This window comes from Gymnogyps californianus, chromosome 3 (genome assembly GCF_018139145.2).
Source record: "Gymnogyps californianus isolate 813 chromosome 3, ASM1813914v2, whole genome shotgun sequence".
In the NCBI taxonomy this organism is placed as follows: domain Eukaryota; kingdom Metazoa; phylum Chordata; class Aves; order Accipitriformes; family Cathartidae; genus Gymnogyps; species Gymnogyps californianus.
Genome location: NC_059473.1, coordinates 102,815,855 through 102,840,604, shown reverse-complemented (window position 1 = coordinate 102,840,604; position 24,750 = coordinate 102,815,855). Strand labels below are relative to the sequence as shown.

At 37.7% G+C, this 24,750-nt stretch overlaps 1 protein-coding gene and 1 long non-coding RNA gene across 2 annotated transcripts in view; both read right to left on the bottom strand.

Moving 5' to 3' along the window:
* CSMD1 (CUB and Sushi multiple domains 1) overlaps positions 1-24,750 on the bottom strand; it is a 1,238,313-nt gene that overhangs the window by 1,177,238 nt on the left and 36,325 nt on the right.
* On the bottom strand, positions 735-11,698 carry LOC127014187 (uncharacterized). The gene is made up of 3 exons (XR_007766158.1): positions 11,611-11,698; positions 9,230-9,284; positions 735-3,034 (listed from the first exon to the last, which is right to left on the bottom strand). It is a non-coding gene; the product is annotated as an uncharacterized LOC127014187 (long non-coding RNA).

Sequence of the window (24,750 nt, the reverse complement as noted above, 5' to 3'; positions counted from 1 at the left end):
ATGCATTATTTGAACCTTATAAGCAACAAAAAAGTTCAATTTACAGATAAGATATAGCTTTCCTGTGGAGGCTTTATCTTCCACATTTACAATAATATATCACACTTAAAGCAGCAAATGATAATGATAAATTGAGATCGTATATAATGTGAGTCCATAGACATTACAAGTACATAAAGCAGTAACAGCAAATGTGTGTGAGCCCATAAAGATGAGAAAAATACAAGATTTGAGCAGTAAAATGAAAAGCTACGGACCAACAGATGTAATAAAATACAACACAGGGAGAGTATTGCATACTTATTTTCAGAAGTAATCAGGTAAAGAAAATAAGTTTTGTGAATAAATAAGGTTTGTGAATAAAAAGCTCAAATTAAAGCTGCTTTTTTCCCTTGTCAAATTCTGCTGGTGACTTATTATTTAAGTCTTGTTAATTAATACCATGCTACAGATTCCTATCAGAAGTGTGTTATTTGCTATTTGTCAATTGTCTCCTGTTAAGAATAAGCAACTATCCAGTAAAGAAAAGATGGCCAGTCACACACCATAAAAAACAGTGAATTACTGAAATAAAAAACTCGCAGGCACTTTGTAGGCAACAAGTACAGAAAATTTCTATCCTAATCTGTTCATAAATACTTAGGAGCAGCCAACACAAACATGAATGGGAATGTTTTGTGATTTATTTGTAAACCAAAGAGAGCCAGCACTCCTATGGTGAAATCCTGGCCCTATTAAAAATCTTCAGGAATTTTGCCAGTTACATCAGCAGTTCAAGGGTTTCACCCCTGAAATCTCATTTTTATTGATATGATTCAGACAGCTGCAGAGAGTCATGTTTCTCTTTTCATTAAGGCAGGTTCTCAGTGTCTTATACTAACAGTTGATGCCACCATGCTCTCTGAGGGACTATTCATGAAGTCAAATACCATCTAACAAGTGCAAATGAAAGAATATGAACAGAAGTACTTATGATATTCCTATCATCTCTGCCACGTTTTTAAGGAATAATCTCTGCATCAGAGGGTCGTTCGGAATGAGGCAATCTAAGGAAACGTCTCTGTTTTTTAGCCTGGTTTCCTCAAGGAAAGAAGCTTATACAAAGTTCTGCCGAAATCTATCCACCCTTCTCTTCCCGGTAACTTTTGGGCCTACTGCATAAATTTAAACAAATTTAACAAAGTGCTAGGGGAATCAAAGACAGTAAGTTCCAGCAAGTTTCATGAAAACAGGCAGAGACAGAGTAAGATGCTATTAATTCCTCCACTTACCCTGCACTCACTCCTGAGATGTCAAGGAGTGCATACAAGTGACTACACTTGAAGCATAAATCCGGACAAAGCCAATCGTCATTAATATTGATTCTCATTGAAACAGTTCATATTTATTAGCTGAGCTTTTGTGAGCTAGGTAGATAGAGTCTTTCTAAATGTTTTAGGCCATAATGTATTCCCTCTCAATCTAGATTTTTATGAATACTGTACTCATTTATGCAAAAGAAAATTAGAAAGTCTCCTGTCTAGACACTGTGCTCCTGCGTTATTAAAATGTATTTCTCAGTAAAGGCACATTCAGAGTTTCAAGGAAGTTAGCTGTTAAAAAGACCAAGAGTTCTGTTTGGTTTTACAATAAATAAATTGGATTAGCATTCATAACTTTCTTATCTAACGCTCTTTCAGTTGTTAGAAAGAAAAGTTGCTAGCTCTTAACACATAGTCGGATAAACGCCTCTAAAATTCAATACTTCTGTAGCACTTCTTTTAGATGTTGCAGATATCGGGCCAGTTTGTGATGGACATCAGCTGGCCAGGGAGCTACAACTCTGTGATCCCCCAACAGTCAGTTCCTTTCTTGCCAAATCCATATGTATTAAAAGGAAAAGTGACACAGCATCGATTTGGGGAAAACAAAGCAGCAATAAATCAAGCTAGTGTTTATCTGATCGGAAAGCACAGCCCTGCAGAACAGTAGGCATCAGACCATTGATTTGATTTTCTCACCCAGCTGTGAACATGAAAACAGAAGAACAGCCATGCTGGGTCAGACCAAGAGCCCATCTAGCTCAGCATCCTGACTCCCATCGGTGGCTGTAAGCGGATGCCTATAGGAGGGTGAGAACTTCTTCTCATTCTGCTTTGTTTTCTGTTCTTCACCTAATAACTGCTAGCTTTTCATTTGCTTTCCTAATACTGCATGCTAAGCTATCTGTCATAATTCTAAGATTTTGCTCCAGAATGGAAACCATCAGCTCAAAGACCATCATTTTGTAAGTTGGCTGCCCTTTGTTTTTTCCCAGTACCTATCACTTTATGTTTATCTACATTGAAAGATATTTCTCCAGGTTGTACCTTTCCAATACGTGACAGCTTTTTTTCAGTACTCAGTACCATCCTAGCATGCATGCAGACATATTTTCATACATCTTTTATCATAAAATGATGCCTGTGCCTGTAGAGGTACCTTGACGTCATCTCAGCACAATTTCTAGCTGCCACAATCTCTAATCATAAACTCATTGATGAACCACCCCCTCTCACCTTGCTGCTACTCCTGGCTGCTGTCGCTAGCTGCAGTATTGCTTCTAATCATGATGCTGTTACCTCCAGTAGGCAAGTCACCCCTGTACTGGTACCCCTCACTGTGCTACTCACCACAGTTTCACTTATATGACGATTTAATTTTGTTCTAAGGTATTATCACCCATTGATTTCAGCTCTGCATAGGTGCATTAAAGAGCCTTTACTAAAATTCACTCACTTATGTTACTGTCCTTCATGACTTCCACAAAGATCCAGCATTATTTTCTCTCTTGCCACTGTGGTAGACCCAGTTGTGATGCTCTCTCAGCTCTCATGATTTCCATTCTCTGAGTGATGACTGTAAGGGGAATCATCTAAGCAGCTAATTGGGTTTTATTAGTGATTCATCATGCAGCTTCACTGAAGAGCCTCCATCTCTCACAAATATTATCAGCTATCATTATACCTTGGATCTCAGTCACAGAGAGGCCCCTTCAGCAGTAAGTTACTTCTTCCTAGAAAACAAAAAGCCCCTCCTTAGCTTGATAATGTCTACACTTCATTTTCCAGAAGACTAAAATAAGGACTTTGATTATAGTAAATCATTCACTCATGACAAACTAAACACAATATTGTTGTTCTTTACTTGTTGAGAAAGGATATAACACTTCATCATAAAGCATGCATCAATTTTAATCAATACAATCAAATGGCTGCACTGGCATACTTTGCTGTAGCTTTCTAAATGAGGTATGTTTATTTCAGTTTATCAAGAAATGTCAGCAGAAAACTCTTTCCTCTCAGATCCGCCTTCTGACATCTCTGCTTGTAAGACTCTTCCTAAAAATATGCCCCAATGGCTGTACTTAGGAAGTATTTATAATCTACAATGAACAAGTGTAGATAGAGATTATGCACACTCTCCGTTATAAATATTACAGTCACAACTATTCCTTGTGAGCACCAAAACCAATACCTGGCCAGTTGTCCTGATGTGTGAGAGTGCTGTTTCTTACACAAAAAAAAAGAATATATTTCTGTCAGAATTGTAACAATTAGGTAACAAAGAATTGGTATATATGCACATGTGTAAATGAATATACATACATGCATACTGTATTTTAGTAAATTACTGGCATGTGTTATTGTGCATTGTGACTCATGAATCATGAATCCAATTCACAGCTTATCATTTCCCATTAAATTAGTGCTTTCCATATGGTATCTCCAACGCAAAGCCTACAACCTACTTATTGTGGTTAAAAAAAAAAAAATCTTACATCAAGAACACACTGTTCTGGGATTTGAAAAAATATTTTAAATCAAATTATTCCATTATGTCTAATACTGTTTCAAGATTTAAGCAACTTCTTTTCTTTTTTGGCATTTTATTTTTAGTCTGTATCTATTACAAGTTAGCATGTTATTTCTTTGTACTACTGGACTAGCATAAAACAGAAGCAATTATCACAAACTGGAGAGGAGTCTTATAGTACAACATCATATTTACTCACAAAGAAACTACTAAATCAAACCACCTTTGTCCTTTTGTTACAGCTGTATTAATACATGCCATGAGTATCATAACCAGTGCACATTTTTTTGGGATGTACACAGTGAAGAATTTTATTAACTTAAATGGGAAACTCATGTGTGAAATCTTGCCCCTAGGTACATACTTGAAATCAGCTATCTACACAGCACTTTTTTTAGAAGTTGCATTGTAAGTGATTCACAATCATATTTCTTCAAAAATAGTAATACTAACAAATGCAAAATGTATTTTATACAAACGTGGTTTTATTTCTGAAAAATCTGTGAACACTTTTACAAAAAATAATATTGGATTAGTTTACCGTATCATTAGGGTTGGTTTTTTTTCTATACATCACATTCTACAGATTTTACCTGATTAAGGTCTATATAGAAACAATCCAAGTTCTGACTGAATAAACTCAGTATCTTTGCAGAATTTGGACATACGTTCCAGGACTTCTGATCTGACCAAACTCCATGAAAGGATAGGGTTGGAATATCATTCCCATTTTTAATGAAGTATGTTGAGAGCTTGCTACTGTAAATAGGACTGGTTCTGAACATTTCTGATCGGTAAGCTGGCGCATACAAGACTTTCATTGTTCCCAAAAGCCCCTTATAGCTCTACCACGTCTGCAGCTGGTCTCCAAAGTGTTTATGGACTAAGCTGAATAGATTTTGTTCTTTATGTGCTCTAATTTCTCTGCCTGTTTCATTTTTGTAACTGGACAGATAGCCAAAATGACCTGCACTGGCCATCCAGGGCAAGAGTTGTTTCAAATCCAACCACTTATCTGTGCTTCATGTAGTTCTTATTTTATTACTTCATCATCACTTCAGTCTTTGGTGCTGGCACTTTTCCCGTGCAAGTGACATTCACACTATATAACTGAGCTTTATTCATGGAACTGTGAAATAGATGGAAAGTATTCCAAAATGTGGAAAATTAAAAAAAAAAACCCAAACTAAAACCAAACAACTTCACCGTGACATTTTCTTTGCTTCTTGGCACTGGCTTACTAGCAGAGGAGCACTGAATAAAATGTAAATCCATAAGTAATGAAGAGTTATATCAGTCAGGGCTAATAATAGAGTAAGGAGTTACATAAATCAATATAGATAATAGAATCTATTTTTGAATAGTACAGTGATCTGTTTGCAAGACATGTATATGTAATTCTTTTTATATTATCAGCCAATAAATACATTACCAAATTCAACTGGTCTTTGTCATTATCTTCAATAGGCTACAGAAAACCCCAGATAATGTATATACATAAATGAAAAGTGGCCACCAGCCATTTTGTGCTTTCTAGTTCTTAGTACCCCTTTCAGCAAGGGTATCATCTTGGTAATTCTCCCCTGAAGTTTGCCTCAAAGACCCCTGAGAATTATTTCTACTAGAGATCTAGTGCATAAAACTGGCTGATAATTAAGATTTACTCTTGCAAAGAAAGGGAAAAGCATGCAGTTTCAACGGCCAGTGGTTTAAAATCATCATAGCAGCTGAGACAATTTAGCAGTGAGTCCAAGAATCAAACTAGCAGTAGAACAACTTTCCTCCTCTGCCTTGGTCCCTCAGCTTTCCCTGTTTTGGGGAGATTATTATTTTCCATCAATGCTGCTTGATATGTCAGTGTACAGATAGCAAAATGGCATTCAATTTCTTTTTGCCGCAGTGTGGCCTTGCAAAATTGTTTCTGATTTTCTGCTCACTGTCTCCTGAATGTCTCCTTTGACATTACTGTGTTTAGATTTTTCTTTCCTTCTGTCTGTTTGTCTTGTGTAAAATTGCATTTTCCCCATATGAATTTTAACATTCTACTTCTACTTTCCCAATTTTCATGTCCCTGGCTCCCTTTAGATGATTTTTCAGTTTTCATTACACTATCTGGTCTTTCAAAATAAAATTATAATTAACTGTTTTGATAAATTATTTAATTCTTTTCAATTTTAAATATAAATACATTTAGTAAAATCTAGCCTTTAGTATAACTGTATGTAACTTTTTCTCCTGGAGAGAACACAGCAATAAGATGATTTCTGCGATCACTAACATTTAAAGTAAGCTATTAAAATAGAAAAGAGAAAACTAGCTAGGAAAGAGGAAACATGAGCATGAAGCAATTCCATGCAAAGCAGCGTTAAGTTGGAACAAATGTCGGGAGATTGGAGTCATACACCGGTGATGATGCCTCTATATTATGGACACAGAAAATCCTATTTCTATTGCATACATGTTCTAGGAGGGTGTCTTTCCCACAAACCTACAGAATATCCATGGGTGAAAAAAGTACTCTATTGTTTATGTTAGCGTTAGTCCATTTTATATATGTAATTCTTTCTTTTTTGCAGTCTCAAGAACATAAGAGCTGCTGTACACTTCAGATCAAGGGTCCATCTGCCCGATCTTCTGTCCCAACAGTGGCTAGAGAGAAATGCGTAGCAAAGAGTAACAAAAGACTAAGTATATGGACATCTTCCCCTAATGCTCTCCTGAACCCCCAGTTATTTTCAGGATGGGGGATTTCCTGGGTTAGATATAATTTGTTCATTTAATAGCTGCCAATGGAGCTCTCTTCTCAAGTGCTCCTGACCTCTTTTGTGCTAGGCAAGGGGGGTTTTTTTGCATTCCCACTCTCCTTTGCCAAGGAATTTGATAGGTCTACTACCTATGTAGTTAAGAAACACTTGCTTTTGTCATTTGAACCTCTCATGCCCCCTATATCTAGGCAAACAAGTCCAAGCATTTTCTAAAGAGCAAAACAGTTTCAAAAAGAACAGCTGAGGATACTGCATCTTAAAGCGTTCTGTTGATGAGGACACCTATCTGAAAGAAATCACAGTTCAAATCTACTATTTTTCCATTTGAAGGTAGAGTTTGAACGCTGTTATTAATTAGAATACTCTAATCAATAAGATACAGAATATAGTCAAGTTTCTTCACTCCCTTGTGAAAAATATTTGGTTAGTCACTGACTCGGGAAGTGAAAATGAAAATGATTCTGCCATTGACTCTGTCATGTCAGTTCCTAATGCATGCACCATAGAGTTTCTCTTTAAACAAAATCAAAACATTGTCAGGAGGATGCTGAACATCGTGTCTTCCAGTGGTGATGTGCTACCCCTTGAAATCACGGACTTTAGCCTTCCTAACAGAAAAAAGAATCAAGCCTGACTATACTGCATCCTTGATGGATGTTTATCTTCTGAGTTATTGGACAGACCGCTAAGCCAAGATTTTGTTTCATCTTGAAAGTAGGTTTTTCTATCAAAATTTTCATTTTAGATCAAAGGAAAAGTTTCATGTTGACCAAAAGATGCTTTATGGTATTAGTAAGAATTTTTAAAAGCAAATGCAATTCAAACTGAACTGATCTCCATACTCTTTTATTTAAGTCTGGCTGCAGAGAAATATTATTATTCCCACAGCCCTGAGAACACAGTCATAATGAATACGTCTGAACCCACAGTAGAAATGATCCAGATGAAGTAATTAGGTGAGGCTGTTATATATACTCTAACTCAAATCAACTCTAATTCAGCATTAGTTAATAGACATACAAAAGAAAATAATCTTGCGAGCCAGACTTGCATTTCTAGAGGAAACAGTGTAAAAATAAACAGTGCAGGTGTCTATTGACAACCCTAATTACCTTATTCTGACTTATAAGCAGATTTTAAACTTTGGGGAAAATATGGTACTCTAATATGCATTAATGAAAATATTTTAAAACTAAATCTCTTACATGTAATTTTCAATTATACTTCTGTCAAGTCAAAAGTCATCATCACACTAGCACTGCATGTTGTTTGTCCTAGTGCAATTACATAAAAATTAGTATTCAACAGTATATATGATCTCACAATGAAATGTGATGATCCAATGAAGTTCCTGCATAGGTAACTTCTGTGGCCACTACTTTGAAGCTAGATATTACAACAGTGAAAGAATCCAGATAGTTAGAGACTAGATGCATAAATATAACAAGAATTATTGTAGTTTAACTATGAATGTCAGCAACAGCCCCAGACAAATTATGACTGACAGTTTGCTTAATAAAGTAACAAAAAGAACTAAATGGTAATCAAAGTGCTATATAACATTTTGATGCTAAGAATCCTCAAAAGAAAGGAAAAACATTATGGAAGAGAGACAGAAAAGAGGAAAAAAGGAAAAGGGGGGGGGGGGGGGGGGGGGGGGGGGGGGGGGGGAGGGGGGGGGGGGGAAACTAGCTGCAGTAATTTCTGTCATTCATAACTTGCCATAATTATCTACTCTGTAAAACTGCTGCTGTAATTTGAAATGCCTCCCTCCTGATCTAATCAGCAGACTAATGTAATGACTTGACTAAGAACCAGGAATGTAGATCTTGCCATTATGTCAGATTCACTTGGATTTTAATGCAATATTCCCTCAGGAAGACCCATGATTTAATTAAAAACATTGTGTTTCACTGTCCAGCACAGCACCTGCAGCATCACTTAGCATGTGAATCTTGATTCCCTAAACTGAATTGCAGCTTACCTTTTTGATTTCCATTTAGCAATCACTTTGCAGATAAAATTTCCACTGCTTCCTATTTAGCTCTTAAGTGCACTTCTGTGGCTCCAGTTCTTGAATTTTGATGTTTATCAAAGCAGTATTTCAAATTTGCAATGATCTCTCCCCTCAAAATACTGCTACTACAACAAATACAAATACCAGAAGTCACAGTCACCTATGATTTAGAAACTGATTCATTCCATGGAATATAAATGCTTCTGAACAGAGCTATATGAAACAGCTTGCAGTTGAGTTAAAGCAACGTTCTCAAAGAAATTGTTACCAACCGTACTGTATTATAACGTAACCTTATATGATACACTATTTTCTATTCTGAGCTTCATAATCAATAGGGTGCTTTGTCTCAGTTCCTTTTTATGCACAGGAAATAAGTCAAGGAGTTGGAAAGAAGCCCTATCTAGGCAATATTCCAGACCATGAAAATATGGCAATGTGGAGATGTTAAGATAGGTGGCTTTATGAAAATCATCACATTTTTAGTTACAAAGAGGTAATCATTCTATCAATTCTTATCATGGTAGAAGTGTGTGGAAATGCTTCTGCACAAGACTGCTGCTGGACTTGGCAAACCCAGTGTTAAAAGAAGCAAAAATTGAAATGTATTTACCTCCTTTTACTTTTGAACATAGTGAGTTGTCTCTGTTAGCTGGTGATCTGTTGTCCTGGTTTGGGACGAGAAAATTTCTGTAAGCCATATAGTTTATTTAAATTTAATTCCTGACTGACTACCATCACAAACACTTCTGATAGTAATAGCATGCAATCAAATAACAAATAATAAATTAGGTGGTAAATGAATTGTGGTTCTTCATTAAGACAGTTGTGCACAGTGATAAATCTGGTAACAAAAAAGTACATAGCCTTTATCTCTGTTAAACTGAGGATATCTCCAGAGCTTCCAAAGACCAGCTGCTGCAGTGCTCTGTAAGGTCATATTTTCCTCCACTAAGCACTTTGGAGGAGCCTGAAAATAGGCTTGGGACTGTTCAGCTATTGGATTTTCATGTTTGGATTTCTGGACTGCAAACACTGAAGAATTCTTCTCCAGGCATACATGCATCTACTGCTCCTACATATATTCTGATCCATTAGCTCTAGCTGAATTAGATATTTTAAATTCTCTAACACAGTTATTAAAAGAAGGGACAAGACCTTTAATTATGCTGAGAATACAATTACCAAGGTCTGATTTACTCCTGCCTGTAGTAAACATATTACAGTTGACCAGCTGAAGTGGATTTATGAGCATGTTGCACCACTGGCCAGTGTATGTCAGACTTGGTGTACAGAGAAACCTGACCTCTAATTTCTTAAAAAGCATTTTCAAAGTGAATCCTTTTTTAAGGGGACATCTCAAAATACCACAGTAGTTTCCCCAGTGTGGACCTCAGGTTCAGGCTTTTATTCTGACACAATGTATACAGGATCTAGAAAAAACATCAGAAAAAAAAAAGCAGGAGGATTTGTAAATCTGCTTTCTCACCTTACTGAATCAATCTCAGTAAAAGATTAATCAGCATAACCTATTTGTCCTTTACTCTCCAGTAAACTGTTTTTCTTTGCTTCCTATAACACACGCAACATACTTCTTAAAAGATGCAAAAAAATTAAACAGTACAGTGTTGGAAGAGGTAATACATCTTCTCTGAGCTACTCCCGCCAAATTTCACATTTTTAAAACTTTACAAGTTCAGGAGGAATTGCTGAAATGCAATCTTATTTTTCTCCCTTTCATTTTGACTGTTCATCATATGGCAGATCCTGTGGTCAGACACTAAATATAACAAACAATGAGCTGCAGCAGTGGAGAAAGCAATAAAGATTTAGTAGGGCTGGCATGAATGGCATCATTTTCTTCAGTCCGTGTAGCAGCCTGTTTTTAAACAGACACTGATACAATATAAGGCCTGTCCAAGGAGTTACCTTGTCTTTACAGGCTTCACCTAAGGCCCTATCTTAATTGATATGATTATAATAGTATTACAAGTGTTATGTCCAGCAATGATGGGATGGAAAAAGATAAAAATGTGACAACGGCATAGCCTTTCAGTTCTTGATATCAACTAAGACGACAGCTCCATCAGATGGGAAGACAAGTTTGCATATTTAGAGTTACACAGGGTGCAATGAGGGTTTTGTCTACTCCTCACATGGAGGAGTATTTAAATGACCTGACTGACTGCTAGGCTAACGTGAGTCTGATATGGTATACAATATCAAGGCTGGATCTCGTCCATAAAGTCTTGGCAATCTGTCCCATTGAGACACCAGCAATTAATTCAAATGTTTGTGTTAAAGTTGTTATTTAGTTGCTTGGAATGAGGAGGTTAGCTGCAAGCAGGCATGATTGCTGTCAGTATGCTCTCAAAACAGAGGTGACTGCTTAAGAGGTAGATTGATGCAGATAATTTAAGTACTGATTCACACCTTCACACAGAATTTGAGAAGAAACATTTTTTTTTAAAATGCTAGCATGGTCAATGGATTTTAGAAGTGCTCTTTATATCCTTCTGCATATCCATGCTTCTTGGTTATGCCTGAAAAGTGCACTTAACTATGTTGAAATATAAGGATTTTTAAAAGCTCTACCAGCTCCAGAGAAAAATTCTGCTTGGTAGATAGAATATTGGATTGACTCTTAAAACATTTTGACGTTTCCATATTTCTGCCACCTACAGTGCAAGAAAAGTGTCAATACTTATTATTAGGGGACAGTTCCTATTACAAAGCAGGCTTTAGAGAAACTTGTCACTGCAAACAAAAGCATGTGGACATACCTATCAGTGGAATACAGCTATGGCTACAAGCTACCTTTCTGCTCAGCTTCAGAAGCTCTTTTTCCTTTTTTCTTAAGTTAATACAATGCAGTTCTACATTAGTTTTCATGCATTTCTTTAAACAAATGTGTATAAATTCAAGACAAACAGTCATTTAAACATTGCTGGCTGACAATCAAACCCTCAGCAAACACACTTGCTGCATAACTACCTGGTGTCTTGGCTGCCCCTTCTGTCCATCTGTCAGGATGGCACCCTGCCTGCTCCAAAGTTGGTTGGACCCCTCTAGTAAGGCATGGGTGCCAGACAGCACCGACTTCTGCAGAGCAGCCTTCTTCAACCCGCACGTGCTACCCCCTCTACAGGAGCTCCTGCCTCCATGCCAGCAATGAAGCATTGGCACAACATCCTTCCTCACAATTGATCCCACCTGTTGATACTTACACAGCGAGAGAGGGAAAAAAAAAACCTAGGAAAGAGCAGCAGACAGGCATTTCTGGTTGCCAAGAAGGCAGGTGGGGTAGCAGCAGGTGTCTGATCAACTCAGGAAGATAACAGGGTGTCAAAATGTTTCTAACGGGAAAGTGCGGTACTCCTTGCAGGACTCCATCCAAAGACAATCAACATATCCATCAGTGACTTCAGGGGGCAGCCTTTTACATTCTTTGGTGATATGTTAGAGAGAAAATAAGTCAATAGTGTCACAAAAGCAATTCAAGTGCTGGGTAAATATTGGCAATACACTGCATCGCTATCTTCTTTCCACCAACAAAAGGACAGTCATATAGAGCATCAAAGGGATACTAGGAAGGTTTTAGATTTGACATACGTGAGGACTTTTTCAAACCCAGATTGGAAAATGCTTGAGGGAAACCCTGATCCTGCTGAAATTGGCTAGGCCAAAATTTTATCTTTTGCTCTGAGTGATGAATAGTTATTGAGGTAAATAAGCTTATAAAATACCAAAATATGACCCACAGATCTCATATTTTCAGCTTAGTAGAAACTGGAAAGGGGAAGGGAGTTCCTTTAGACTGAAAGGATCCTTGAAAGAAAATGCCAATAGCAAAGTCCACATTCCTCACAGAGATAGCTGAGAAGTACCATCCAAAAATCTGTACAATTTGCAAGGCTTAAATGTCCTTTTGAGGTTAAAATTAGTAATGCATCTGTTTCTAAATAAATAAATGAATAAAAATCCTATCATTAATTATTATCTTTTCATCAGTATCTGGGACAGCTTCCCAACTGGCTGAAATTCTTTTCTTTTTTCTCTTTCTTTATGGAGCCATCATGCTGTGTGGTCAATCGTGGCTGGCTATTTATTACATGTATGATTGCTTTTCCTGATGGGATAATCTTAATTCCACAATTTCTTCCCCTTTGAAATGTACATGAATGAAAATGAAAATAAACGTATTATCTTCCAAAACTATGTGAGTAAATGGGAGTAAATATAAATCAGAATTACCTTTATGGCAGGAGTTTGGGACTTTCAAAGGAACCTGCTGTCCAAATGCAGAATTTACATCATAATGATATGTTTCGCTGCCTGATGCCAAGAACAGAATCCAGAACCTCTCTTAATTTCCTAGGCATGTTTATATATATCCAATGACAGTAAAATACAGACACAGTTCTGGGAGGCAAAACCTGTATCTAGGACTCCCCAAACCCACAAAAACAGCCTAAGGTATGGAGTTACAATCTTCTCTTTTCTTTGTTTGGATGATTTAACCTTTTAGGATACATGTACATGCTTAAATGCTCTCTAGAAGCCACTTTAGACTATTAAATGCTTTATCTGTTCTGGACACCATTTTCTCTAAATTTATCCTTCCCTTTTAACTTCATTTGGATTTGGGTGTTTAATTGCCTCAGACTCTGGAAAAAATGCAACCGAGACTGAATGAACTCCCATTAAGTCACAAGGTTTAATAATGCAGGCAGTGCCAACAAATAGGAATGTTCTTTGTTGCATTACTCTTACTGCAAGGAATGCAAATATCCTGGCTCCCTCCATGGAGTTAGCGAGGGGCAAGGTTTCTAGGGTGTGTTGCGTAAACATAGGCATCTGATTTAATTTTAGGACATGATACCTGATTTATAGTTGCTGCTCTGGAAAGGCTTATATCTGTCCGTGTCATGTCTTTCAGCCTATGCAGATGTCTCGATGAATCCAAAGGCGCTAAAGCAGCACTTCACATGAACATCTAGTGAACCTCAGTCACTCCTCATACATCTTCATTGCACACACATGAGGCTTCACTCTGCTTCTTTGCCTTTGCTTTTGAGTATAGGTGCAGTGGAGCCAGGGCAGTCAAATGGGAAAATGAGCAACTAGCCTTACAGTCAGAGTCTCAGAGTGTTGAGCTCATGTTTATTTCTATAATGACAACAAAATGCTGTGCCATTCATTTGTCTTTATGGCCACACTTTTCACACAGTCATGTGTAAGACAATTCAAAGCTATGAAACAACTTTGGGAATAGCAGGACAACACATTGCGCAGAATTACAAATGAGGTCATAAAAGGAACGTCACTTCCCATATATCATACAGTTTATAAGTTAGACTTAGTTCAAATGCTGTTGCTGTCCAACCTATAACAATTTCAGCACTGGGTAATGAATGTCCCAGGGCTTTCTTGTAGAATTGGAACTCAAAATCACTGGCACCGAAACTGAAATCTGTGTGTATGTTTTCCATTTCCATTTCTTATCTTGAAGAATGTTCAATCAAGAAAAAACAAAATCCTGAGAGTTTAAGAAGTACTTGCTGTTGGAAGAGAGATGAGAACAGGGGTGATGCTTCCTTATTCTGGCAAAGGAAATATCACCTTACAGATGTTTTCTTGCAGAAAAGCCTATCTATACATTTGGTCAGATCTCACACCTAGCACTTTTTGATCTGGTTTCCAATAAGCCACCCTCATTCTGTAAAAAGCTGCATAGCTTCCCCTATATAAAAGGATATTTTGGAATTAATCAAAGACCATCTGCAAAATTCCCAATTTTTAACTTATTTATGGATAATCTGCTGGTTTGCATGTCTTTGGCAATGCAGAATACCGGAGCAGTATAGCTACCCTTTTGTGGGTATTAGCTATATTCAACATTCTTTTTATTCTGGAACATCATCATTATTATATTATTATTATTATTATTATTATTATTATTAATATGATGGAATCTATAAAAATGCTGAAGTGTCTGTATGGGATCGGATCTGTCTTACTCAAATCCAAGAGGACATGTCATGTTTGGACCATTCTTCACCCAAAACAGAGCCTAAAGGAAGTTTTTGTAAAAGACTTGCTGAAAAGATTTCTTTTCTGTTACAAACTAAATTTCTTCTCAAACAAGCCTTTTTTTCCATAAAATTGTCAATGTAATTCTTAATTTTTGTTTAGAAGGCACCTAAAATACTGGATTTCTGAAAATATGATTTCAATCAAAACTGAAATATCTGAATCTCAGATTCATCTCAGTTGCCATTCTTTTCTGTGGACCAGAGCTCCCAACCGTATCTTTTGTAATACATGGCACAGGGGAGATCACAATGTGTTCAAGAAAATGTTTTTCAGAGATCCAGCAAAGAGAGGTGGATCTACATGAAGTGTCACTAGTATAAACTTGAAAGCACCCATCAAATAATTTCAAAATCCAAATATGTGTTTCTATCTGATTTACTGTGAATTTCAATTTTTAATAAAGAATTAAAATTTTAATGGGGAAGGAGAGGAGACCTGCTGTGACTATCTCTTATTTCTGAGAATTCCAGGGGATTTTTAGTGATATATTGAAAATAAGGCCAGATCCTTAAATTGTAAAAATCATAGTTCCATATATTTCACAACAAAAGATTTCAAAGCAAGTATGTCAGTTTACAGAATTTAAAGATCTGGATCACAGATTCAGATCAGTAACTACAGGAAACAGAAATAAATATGTTCAAAATAGCTATGTGGCAATCCCTCTAAAATTATGTTCTCTCCCATTCAGCTGAACTCAGGGACAACTAAACCAAGTTCCATTATACGCAGCTTTTAAAGCAAAAGAAGACGGGTTTACCAGGAGTTGTTCCTAGACATAATAAATTCCAGCTGAAAAGTTACTCCTGTAAGAAAGGCTAGATAGGTGAGGTGGAAACCGATGAGATCCTTGTGATTCTGAGGCTTCTGAACCAAGGGAGAGGTTTGTGCATGCCAGAGGGCTGATCCTCATGTGTGAGTGTGCTGATTAAACACTCCAGAAAAGGGAATAATTCCTGCATGGGTGGAAACATGTCAGAAAGCCTTCCACAGTGGAGTGGCAGCATACTTCCTATAAGGGGAAATTAGAAACCTGACTGCCTTAAAGAAGAAAAGGATTTGTAATAGCAGACAAGCAGGACGGACTTAATGGACACAAGGGAGTACATTTCTGAAGTTATATAAATTAGATCCTAAGAATAGAAAAGTGACATGAAGTCCCACGCCCTATGAATGAAAGTGTGTGAGGAAACTGTACAAATAGGATGTCTCCGACTGTCTGTAAGCCTGCAGAGGTATAGAATTCAAATCTGGAGTAATAGAAAAGACCTGACTTGAATGGAATTTCACCTGTAACAGGCTTGAGTTATGCCTGTATCATTCCTCCTAGGGAAATAGTGAAGGACATAAAATTACTGTATGTTTGCCTAAAAGTTTTCTCAGTTCTCCCTTTTCCTATCTCCTCTCACTGCTTCTTTCTTCTTAACCCACTGCATGCTCTTTTGAATGCTTTCTCTCATGTCCTGACCCTCCTTTTCTAAAAGGCAGAACTCCATTCTTTTTTGCTCTTCCACACGCCTCATGCATAGTGGTTTTTTTCCTACTTTTCTCCTAGGCTAATTACTCCTCACAGCCTAAGTGCCTTGTCCTCTTGTTTCCTTCTTTCCCTTGTCTATCCTCCTTCTCACAGATCTTTTTCTCTGAATGCTCTTACACTTCTACTCTCTGTGTTCAAATACTGCTTTTGGGGGATTTTTTTCTACTGACACACTTTTAAGTGAGGGAGGAACTGAATCATATCCCATGCCCCTTACTGCTTCCAGTGTTCCTCCGAGAGAGTAAGTGCTTATCGCTTTGGCGATTTGCTAATGTGGAAGCAAGGTACTTTCTCTGATTTCATGTGTTCAATAGGTAAGCTGTACCTTCCAGCAGGCAAACTAGGAAAAAACTTGTGCTAGCTATAGCACTGTCCCTGCAGCACAGCAGTGTCACGTGGACCCTCTTCTGTCAGACCAGTTGGGGACAAGAGAAAGAACATGCAAAAACATTCATCAGGGAGTAAGACAGCACATGGCACTTGGGCAATTCAGAAGGGGATTCAAACCAGGCAGTGTACCGGACAGGAAACATACCATGTAGCCTGTTCAGTGAGCGGCTACCCCGAGGCAGTCAGCTGGGAAACAAAACAACAGGAATTGACTGTAGATCTGATACGTCCCCCATCAGTGCAGTCAGCTATCTCAGCCCATACAGAATCTCTTCTGTAAGATCTTCTCCTGAATGTATACTCATGTGCCTATAGTCATTTTCCCAAAATACTCCTTGTTTTGAAACACAGCTAAAGGACAAAAAAAGAGCTATACTATAGAGCAGCTGCAAATTTGATGTGTTTATTGACAGTGGAGAAACCCAAGTTCACTTCTTTCCTTGGCCTAAGGTAAATGAAACCCACATAATATAATTTCATAGATTGATGCCTCATTCCATACTTCTCATGCTGAAGTGATCTCGCAGAAAGAAAGTATGCTTCAGTGAGTCAAAATGCAGCATGAATTTGTAGTTCATTGCTATGAACAGTCACCTTTGATGTTGGTAAAATCTGAATTTTCTCACTGACAGGGAAGGAGTTTCTAGATTTTATGCAATGTCTGTTTCCTATCTCCCTGCTGACATTTATTGTTAAGGAATTTTAACAAAAACATTGATTGGTAAACAAAGGCTAAAGAGTAACTACAGCTATAAAAAGCAAACAGTGAGCAAGGAAAGAGTGTTTGAACAGGCAAATCTAGCATTGATGCCCAGCCCCCAAATAATTTCTCTGTCTTCATATTTAAACAAAGAAGGTAACATGCCAGAGGATGAGATAGAATTTCCTTCAGGGAGAAGGAAGACTGAACTGTTAAAGGCTTTAGCATTTCATTAGAGTAGATAATTAGGTAATTAGAATGATTAAAAGTTGACAAAGCAACAGACTCAGATGAATTATAACCCACAATCCTAAAAGTAGCAAGGGGAAAAGGAAAGCGTCTGGAGTTCAGCTGCTGATAATCCTTGAATGACAAAGGTTAACAGTAGAGGAGATGAGGGCAAATGTTGTTCCTTATCTCCCATTCAAAGTCTGTTTCTTTAATCAGAACCTCCCAGACTTACATAAGGAAGAGGCTGTGGAAGAGAACATCACCCTTTCTGGAAAAGAGCCTGGAAACACTTCCTACAGACGGCAGCTTGGTTTGTTCCAAACACTCTATTTGTTCTTCAAAGCAGCTGAGAGCTGAGAGCAAGGAGAAGTGATGGAGCTGTATCTGGGACTTGGGTGACCTCACTTAAGGGAGATAACTCTTTGCACCTCCTCAATTTGAAAGAGTTTCAAAATAGAGTTCTGGAAAATGATATTGTTTTCCCAATATGTAACTGAAGCAAATTATTCAATTTAATGTAATTTGGACCTTGGTTTTACCTCTGTATTAAATGTCAGTAATATATATTTTTACTCTGTCTACATTTACAGTTGTGACTTTGTAGTTCCAGTTTTTACCAGTATTTGGATACCAAGCCTGGAAGACTTGCTGGTTGGGGGGAGGAGATGGGAGATTCAGCAGACTTACAACTGACCAACTCAGCCAAAGCCACCCTGACAGGACTGCTCTGAAGAGAAGACAGCACTGCAGTGCCTAATGGATGTGCTGAATTAGCATGTTTCCGGATCAGTCTTCATCTTACAAGCAGCCTGAGCTGCAAGTAAAACAGCTCTCCCCTGGCAAGACCACAGGAGGGTGAGAGTAAAAAAAATTGCATATTCTTATTTAGGGTTGAATTCTTATTACAGTGGCACCCAAAGTCTCCCTTCAGGAATACAACCAACTTTGATGACTGCCTCAAAAATGCGCATTAAACCGGTCTCAGTCCTTATGAGTCATAGCCATTATATACATCTAGAGCAGTATTATTATTGATATCATTATTACTATTGCCATAATTAATGTGGATTCAGAGACATATTTCATCCTTTTTCTAGAGCTAATTTTGCAATTTATTGTAAGTAATTTATGCCCTGCAAAGCAGCATCAGGATACCAAAAAAGTATGTTCACAAGTGCATGTGTTCACATATGTAAATAAATCAATCTGTAAATCATTGTTCCTTCCACTTTCACAGTCAAAAGAAGATCTAATGCTGGTTATGTGTTCCAGACTTTTCACAGGATCAGGTACTCATTGCTTGACTTACATAGACCTATATGTACAAGTGTACACACAAACAAAACAAAGAAGTTTAGTTCCTTCTGGGTAAGACCATGGCTACATTTTATCAAACATTTTTAAAAGAAAACCAATCTTTAATAAATTGTCATAAAGGGATTATAGTTTCAAGTAGTCACCATTAAGAAATTCTTTGCATTTTTGAGAATAGACACACTCAGCCAGTTGAGGTGGTATGGAGCCAACACACACATTAGCAAGAATAAGTGGTCTACAGTTCTATGAAAAGATGTCTGAGAAATATAAGTATTACCAAAAATCCCTGAAATAAGTGCAGATAAGCTGAAAAGTGCCCAAGGATGCAGCTGCTAATTTGATCTTTGACATGACTCTGATGTTCTAATGCTTTTACATGAAAACATTTTTTCCTATTTGAGATTTATATGAAAAGTCACGGTGAATGTTACTGTCTCACCACATTGGTTTCTTATTCATCCTCTTCATTTAAAAAAATCTTCTTAGGTTTTAATCTGTAACTATCTTTTAGCATAAGGGTGCTCTTTATTTCCGATCTGTCATCTCTTTCTCAAGAAAAAGCAATGGGCTACCTTTGCATAAGAAATTGCTAAACTTACTATTATGTTTTAAGCCTAGGTCTGAATCCCAGCTTCTGGCCTGATGAGCACTGCTGTGAATTTCAGTGGAGTGGAGCACGGCAGAGCAGAGAGAAGAGGAAAGTTATGGACAAAACCTGGTGTTAAAACCTGGATTTAATATTCAGTTGAAGCCGATTATTAGTTACTGGGAGCAGTCTGTTAATTCTAGATGTTGGAAATGACCAGGGTTTTTTTTCTTTTTGTTTTGGTTGTTTTTTTTTTTTTAAGAGAAGAAAGATATTACAATTATTAGGATGTTATGTAAGAAATGCAAAAACAGATTAAATTTCCTCCTCTGATACCAATTTGTACTCTTGGACAAAGGCCCAAGTCTACCACTGAGGGGCTAATGATATCTTCAAAATTCTTCTGCCAGGACCTGCTTTTCCATTACTCATTATCCTCAAACCTGCTGATTGATGCTGCTGCTGTCCCGTGAAATGTGCGTTTATGCCTGCACAGAACTGGAGGATGCGGAGCAGGAGCTGTCCCACCCCCTCACAGGGAGCTCTTCCCCTGTCATGGGCTGGATGGCAGCACACCTCACAACACTGACAGCTGGGAGCACTTTTATAGGCATCCTTGTGGTTAAACAGATCATCTAGGTCTCTTTTCCTATGTGTTACATATGTGAATTACTATTTTCCTGTTTATTAAAAGTGACCAAGTTATGCTGAAAACTTAAATACTTAGATCCTATGGTCAATAAGTGGGAATAAGTGATACAGATAGGACATTTTGTGTGTATGTGTGTGTCCTACTTCTTAGCAGCCTGTGAATCCACAGGCTGTAGCACCCATGTATGTAATGCCACATACATAGTAAGAAAAGACATCTTTCGTCAGAGACTGTGTAAGTAGCACTATTGATTTAATGTCTTTTCATAATCTTAAGGAGCAGAAAAGATCACATCACTTTCCAAAATCACGATTTCCAATATCAATGAAGACAAATTATTGGCATATCCAGCTCCAGCTCCTAAGGGTCCTGCACCTGGGTCACAGCAACCCCCAATATCAATACCGGTTGGGGGATGAAGAGATTGACAGCAGCCCTGCCAAGAAGAACTTGGGGGTACTGGTGGATGAAAAGCTGGACATGAGCCAACAACATGCACTCGCAGCCCAGAAAGCCAACTGTATCCTGGGCTGCATCAAAAGAAGCGTGACCAGCAGGTCGAGGGAGGTGATTCTGGCCCTCTACTCTGCTCTGGTGAGACCCCACCTTCAGTACTGCATCCAGCTCTGGAGTCCTCAGTACAGGAAAGACATGGACCTGTTGGAGCAGGTCCAGAGGAGGGCCACAAATATGATCAGAGGGCTGGAATACCTCTCCTATGAAGAAAGGCTGAGAGAGTTGGGGTTATTCAGCCTGGAGAAAATGAAGGCTCTGAGGAGACCTTATTGCAGCCTTTCAGTACTTAAAGGGGCCTTATAAGAAAGAAGGGGACAGACTTTTTAGCAGGGCCTGTTGCAATAGGACAAGGGGTAATGGTTTTAAACTGAAAGAGGGTAGATTCAGACTAGATATAAGGAAGAAATTTTTTACAATGAGGGTGGTGAAACACTGGAACAGGTTTCCCAAAGAGGTGGTAGATGCCCCATCCCTGGAAACATTCAAGGTCAGGCCGGACGGGGCTCTGAGCAACCTGATCTAGTTGAAGATGTTCCTGCTCATTGCAGGGGGGTTGGACTAGATGACCTTTAAAGGTCCCTTCCAACCCAAACTATTCAATGATTCTATGATCATTCTATCCTGGTTAAGTGGAAAAGACACATAACCCCTGCTCACCTTACAATTTCCACATTTGCTGAAAAGTGTGGAAAAGGAATCTTTTAGTAGAATGGAATCTCTAAGTGGAGAAAAAAGATTTGGTATATTTTATTGTGAACTTTCATGCACATATTCCTTTTCAGTTCCTGCAGCTAATCAGAGGCAGAAAGTGAAAGATGAAGAACTAGAAGTAAATTCCAGCTAATAAAAAAGAGACTTTTTAGTTGACTTAGGAAGTTTCTTTGCCTGTTGCCTCTAGCAAAAGAGAATTATTATATTCCCAGTGAAACATTATTATCAGGTGGATTCTTAACACAAAGACTCCTCAAGCCCTGAAGGCAGACAGTCTATAAAATTTGAAATCTTAGAAATGCTAGGTGAGGAGATAGCTATTATCTTCATTTTTTTTCTTCAAGAGGAAAGGAGAAAAATCTAGGTAAATCAGATATTTTAAACTTCTATGTCTGACATTTCTCATAACAACAGATGCTCATTTTCATATTTCCACATTCAGACTCTTCTCTTGTAATAACAATGCTTTGAAAAATAGAAAGCTGCACAGTTATCCATGTCCCCTTGCCCAGTCTCACTCTTTAAACAAAAGTCCTGAGCCTGTATTTTCTTCAAAAATCACTTTTACTTACTTGTGGAATGCACTGAGACACTACATGACTAAGATTTGCAGCATGATTTTTTTAAACTTTATGAGCTGATCCTGTTGTCATTCTTCACAGAACATTTTCATTCTATCTTTGAAGTTCTGTATTTGGAGAGCTTGTGAGATGAGACCATTCAATCTAGGAGAAAGGTTTTTTCCAGTATCCCTGCCCAGTGTCGTGCAAGTTGTTAAGTGATAAATAATCCTAAAAGATATGTTTAAATACTTTATTCAGAGAGCAACACAGCTGTATTAACCAGTATACTTACCTTTCCAAGTGCATTGGTGTGGAAACAGGCTATTTCACATTTAATAATTAAAAGCATTTTCTGAAGAACCCCACTCAGCACAGAAAAAATTTAAGAATAGCATTGTCCTTTTCCAAGTCTGAACTAAAATTAGTACGGAAAGAGTTGGAAATGTAACTTTACTAGTGAAACTTCAGAGCAAAACTGAGGTTTTACGTTCATTTCTATAAAATGACTGGCATATTCTCAAGCAGAGATTTCAAATTCCAGCTATTTATTTGCATTAATTTATCTACAAGCTTTGTGATGTTTTCTACTTCCAACCCTTCTTAGAACTTTTCATTTTAAGATAAGATCTTCTGCTAACCTATCCCATACAAAGTTAAATGCAAAGTAAAACAAAGGAAAATTAATCTAACCTTTAAGTTCTTGTTAACCACAAGTAAAAGGAAAGACAAAATAAAAACACTGATATCCTCTACTTGTAGTATTGATTCAACAATTCTGCTTACGTACTTATTCAGTATAAGTGGTAATACAGGAAGCTATTCATTAAGAATAATTTGTGTGCAACATATACAGCACCACGTATCTCACTGCTCTGTGGAGATTCCTGGGAAGAACGTGAAAATCTCCATCCCCTGATAATGAAACATACAGGAGCAAGGTATATGCATGCAAATCCCCATGCAAATCAGAACAATTTCTTCCATATTACACTTGTGCATAGTGAGATTTTTTCTTCACCAGAGGAGACCACGGGAGGGACCATTAAGACTTGTGGATACAGGGAATTTTGTGTGTCAGGGATTAACCTGGTTACCGCTGCAGTTAAGACCCTTCCGTTTCCTGCTTTGCCTGTAGCCTATATGTAGGGGTTGAGTTTACAGGAAAACACGTACTAATAATGATACAAAGCTTTCTTTCATGTGAAGATACTGAATCTATGCCTATAAACTATAAGACAACATACAAAGAGATTTTTGTATCCTCTTGACCTTGAATATCTACAAAGGCTCCAAGACAATCTGGGTAGCAAGGGTAGCATTTTGTGGTTTATAGTAATTGGATTCCTAAAAATTCTAGATTTTGGAAGCAGTCAGGACTATGAGATCCTGTAGGCTGTCCTGCTATGTATCATTATTATACTTTACTTCATTCTACTCTTTTTTTCCTTAATAAATCAAATAGTATGAGTTCAGCTATTATTTAAGATCTTGGGTTTTCTAAATCTTATTTGTCAGAAAGACACTATTTTTGATCTGAAGTATAGGAAATGGGGACTCAAATAATTCTCTAGGTAGTTTGTTCCCATGATTAATCACCATAGAGTTAAAAATGTAGCCCTAATTTTTAAATTGTTTTTTTTCTTGGCTTCAGCTTTCAGACATTGGTTCTCATTATGCCTTTCTCTTTTATACTAAAGAGCCATTTAGCATGGCATATGATGCCATGGAAGACATCACTAATTCTTTAAGATAATACATGGGCAAAGGTCATTAAGTCTGTCACATGGACTTTTTCTTCAGAAAAGTTTTGTTGCTATTTTCTATTACATTCTACCAATTTTATATTACTTTTTTATAAATGAATATCCGAAGTATATTTATTATTCCATTACTGTTCCTCTTCAATACCACATGTGGGAAGATGATTTCCCTATTCCAGTTCAGTACCCCTGAGCAAACCAACTCCGGAGTTGTAGTCAATAGCCCTTGTGTACTGGGAGCTCAGGCATTGCTTTTCAGTTAACTGTCCATGCAATGGGATCCAGAATTAGCAAAAGCCTTGAGGTGCGTCTTACTAGACCTTTTCCTACAGTGAACTCCCCAAAGAAGATCAAAAGGCTTTTAAACTGAAAAAAGTCAGGCTTTAAAATAACATAAACTAGAATCCCTAACTTTTTGAGCAGAGGAAACTCAAAGTAGAATAACCATAAAGAGAGTCTATAAACAGCTCTCCTGCTCTGCTCCTTTGCAGAGTGGTCCTGGCATTGAGGCTTGGTTTTACTCAACTCACTGACCTTCCACATTGCACCTGACTCATCTCACTGCTCTATGGTTGCAGGAAATTTATTTCATCATCTCGGAGACCTGGTATCTGCTCTCTGTCCACAGTTTCTCAGTTGTTCTTTGAGCTGCAGTGTCTGACCTCTCTTGCACCTCTCGAACCGTACAAGTTTCTTTAAGTCATTGTGCTCAGTAGCTCCCCAAAGAAAGGAGCAATCCCCACTCTGACTTCACCCAGTCTTAGTAAAGGCATATAAAAAAATTGGAACCAGAGTCACAAAGTAACTATTGACTGTCAGTTCTCCATTCAGTAACTGTAGCTCTCTTTCCTTGTTCCTGATGGGTAATTTTACATTTGGCTGACTTAGAACACCTTTTGATTTGATAAGATCAAGTTTACTAAGCCATCTACTTAGATGTCTCCTAGGAGGCTGAACTGGATATTGCGTTGCAGGGTGATGTGCATAGCTCAGTGTCCTGGTTTCAGCTAGGACAAAGTTAATTTTCTTCCTAGTAGCTGGTATAGTGCTGTGTTTTGGATTTAGTAGGAAAAGA